This window comes from Chelon labrosus (assembly GCF_963514085.1).
Source record: "Chelon labrosus genome assembly, chromosome: 4".
NCBI lineage: Eukaryota > Metazoa > Chordata > Actinopteri > Mugiliformes > Mugilidae > Chelon > Chelon labrosus.
Window position 1 is genome coordinate 7,948,297 of NC_140340.1, and position 3,964 is coordinate 7,952,260.

The following is a 3,964-nucleotide window of genomic DNA, read 5'->3' on the forward strand; positions in this document are numbered from 1 at the left end:
GACAAAATAATTTCCCGGCTCTCATTGTTCACCGCTGGAGTAGGTGGAGGAACTGAATCTTGTACAAACACACACGACTTTAATGCGGCCACAGTGTAGTGGCAACAACTGTCTGGGTCTTTTGAAGCCTAGTGCGTGCAGTTTATTTGTCTGTCTCCACACTGTAATTGTGTGCAGTCCCTTTTTTTTTTTTTTTCGCTGACATGATGATATGGGATAAAAGACGAGAATTTCCTCATTAACACGTTGTGATCGCGCGAATTAGCCGAAATGAACTCTGAATTTTAATATGATACAACGTGGGAGTGCCCTCGGCCCACCCCTGTTCAAAATCCCCCGCAGTCGATGACAAATTGGTGAGTTATGCGTGTGAAGCAGCGGGGAGGGAGGGAAACTACTCAAAATGTGTTGATATGAATTACCTCAAGGAGACTTTGAAATACGGCTACTGGTTTATTTTTTTAAAGACCTCCATTAGCAGCATTTACACTGAGGCACCAGCGTCTCTAAATGATGTCTCAATTTCACGTCCGTAAGCGTTACCTGAAACCAAAATAGTTCAATCATAATGTGAACTCTATGTCTGTTAAACTTTATTCTTTAGTCCAGTGGTTCCCAAACTTTTCACAGCCCGTTACCCCTTCAGACATTTGACCTCCAGCCATGAACCCCCGCGCACTTCAGACTCCTCATCGCCGTCCGTGGCTATGCTAGCAGCTTTTCTAGCCACATCTGCACTGCTTCTAGCATCCCGGTCAAAGTTAGATATAGACTTGAGGAATAGCCAGGGTTGTTGTCGCTGGCATGTGCATCTTCGCCTGTGGGCTAACTGGCGGTAGCAGTTGAGGTCTCTCTGGAAGGGCAATCTATCCGTTTTAGCCATTTATCCATTTATCCATTTTTGGCGGTTAGCTGGGCGACCTAGTTTACCTCAGACTGATGACTTGACAGCTCAAATGACAGAAAGTTATCAGAATTGTTGACGACATAATTTAAAGACCCAATCAAGAACAAGATTTGATTGTTTCTGGGGGGAAAATAACTGTAGCGAGTATAGCTATATCATCAAGAGATTTGCACCTGCCCACCAATCACAGACATTTCAGGGAATCGGCGTCTTTCTTATTTAGGTGACCTAGCGCTAGCTACATTAGCAGCAAACTGATACATAGCTTCAAAGCCAGTTGTTCTACAATCTAGCTATTAACATAATTGACTCACATGAAAAACAGTCTTTTGATTTTTCATTTAGATGGAGAATCAGAAAATGAGAAAACAACCCGTTATCCGTTTTTTCAGTTTCAAAATGTAATCAACTCTTTCACGTACCCCCTATGTCACTTTGCGTACCCCAGATTGGGAATCACTGCTTTAGTCCTATAAGTAGCATACCTGGATTTATTTCAAAAACAAAAAGAACGAACAAACTAAAAGCAAGAATCCTGCTTGAACTAGACCCCGGCCCTCTCGCCCAGACCGACGCTGAGCCCCCCACAGAGAGCAAAACCTACAAATATTTCAGCGTCACGAGTCTGACTGTCTCCGATGAGTGACTGCGCAGACTAACCGAGTGGGAGGACATCCAGTTGTTAGTAAAAACGGAGGCCCGCCTCAGAAGGCCTTAGAAGATCCGCCGCCATGAATTACCCGGTGCCCTTGTCACGCCTGCGAACATCAATCACGGGAAACGCAGCTAACCTCCAGGTGTCAACATGGCACGAGCAGACGAGGCCTGTCTGTCATGTGCGGTATCCATCGGCATCGGATGTAACCCAAGAACCGCAACTGATTAGTCCCTTCCTGTCATTTGTTTCACGCAAGATCCTAGACGTATAGCCTTAGCTTTAAACAGGTTTGCAGCGCTGTTCACCCTCTCTTATTTGTTCCAATTGTGGGCGGTGGTTAGCACTGATGCCTTGCAGCCTTGAGGCCTTTCTGTGTGGAGTTTGCATGTTCTCTCTGTGTCTGCGTGGGTTCTCTCCAGGTACTCCAGCTTCCTCCCACCATCTAAAGACATGCTGGTTAGGTTCATTGATGATTCTAAATTGGTCGTAGGTGTGAGTGTGAATGGTTGTCTGTCTCTCTGTGTTAGCCCTGAGATAGAATCTCTAATCATTTATGAGGCGGTTTCATACATTTCAGTATATTTTGCAGGGCTTGCATTTAGTCTTTCTTGCGCATACCTGAGAACAGTCACTCCTCTTGTGTATACTTGTGTGTGTGAACAGCATGCATATCATTAACCTCCCTGAGTGTTTGTATTTTTAGCTTGATGTAATAAACGTGTTCCCAAAGCAGAGTTATTCTCCACACCTCTGAGCACATTCAGGGTGTATTCATGCACATTACTCATCCATTAGTGTGTTTATGAAAATCACAGCGTAACGAAAGGGCAACTCACCTATCCACCTCGCGATGTGACGCAACTGACGACGGACCAGTTTCACAATAAGGCACATGTTGTTGTCAGCGTAATAGCCATCTGATGCCTGTACAAGGTGGGAATGTATTTTGGATTGGTTTCTTGTAATTGCTCGCGAGTATTACCATCATTAGGATGAATCATTCTCACAATGAGCTGTTTGGTCTTTAAAGACACCATGTTCACCAGGACGAATGAAGAGGGAAATTTCCACTCTGAGTCACGGCAGCGCGTAAACTAAAAGCAGTGACAGGGCGGCAGAAGAACAAATGTTTGGTCAGCTCTTGTCGGAGTGTTGAACATCTGTTTGGAATCTTATCAAACCATGAAGAATCGAATCTTATCTTATCTTATCTTATCTTATCTTATCTTGTGATTGTTATGTGCATTGTGTTCATGCACCGATCAGCCGCAACATTATGACCACTGATAGGAGAGTGACATTCCAATGTTCTGCTGGGAAACTTCTGGACCTGGCATTCATTGGTGTGGATGTTACTTAGACATGTAGCACCCACCCAGACCAGACCAGGCACCCCCACACAATAGGAATGACACTCCTTGATGGCAGCAGCCATCCCCAGCAGGATGCAGCCTGACACAGTCACACACACAAAAACAGTTTAGGAACAACTAAAAAAAAAATGAAAAACAGCCTCCATATTCTGTGGGATGATTCACAGAGGCCTCTCGCCTCAACTCATAGGACCCCAAAGGCCCCCCCCACTAACAACATCCTGTTCCCAGACACCATGGGACACCCTCAGAAGGCCCATGTCCATTCTCTGATGAGTCACAACTGTTTTGGAGGCACAAGGGAGACTTGTACAATATTAGGAAGGTGGTCTTAATGTTATGCCTGATTGGTGTGTATTGTTATACCATAAGGCAAAACCAGCAACGATAATAAGTTCGCTATGATAGTATAAAATGCCATTGCTAGTATAGATGGAGAAACAATCACTGGCCACTTCATTAGGTACACTAGAGAAAATGAATGCATTTAATAAAGTCATGTGCTAAATGTCATCTTCAAGAAGGTTATGGTATTGGCATTAGATTAAAATAACTGAAAGACCTGCTGATGTACATTTGAATATCTATCTATTTATTTGTAGTGCTATTGAACTGTAATTTTGAATGAAAAAAAATACTTTTGGGTTTAATTCATTCGGTTTAACATCACCACAAAGCTACGTCCTTTAGTGCAGGACTGTTACATTAGGATGTATTAGTTATCTTCTTTCACGTTTGTTCCTAATGAAGTGGTCAGTGAGTGCACGTTGCATTTAAATAGCAGCAGCAGCAACTGCACTGGTGCTAATGCAAATAAAAAGTTCTTCTCACAAACTGTTTGCCTATTATTAATGACATGACATATGGTTTCTGAGCTCGTAATTCCTGATGAAAGCTTGCCTGTGTTAGTGCCGTGTCTGGTTCGGGTTAAGCGGTAATTATATGACAGTATAGCTCAGCCCAACTACTTTCTAGCCCGGAGGAAGCACAATCACTGCTGACTGTTGTTTCCTGTCCAACAGCAGA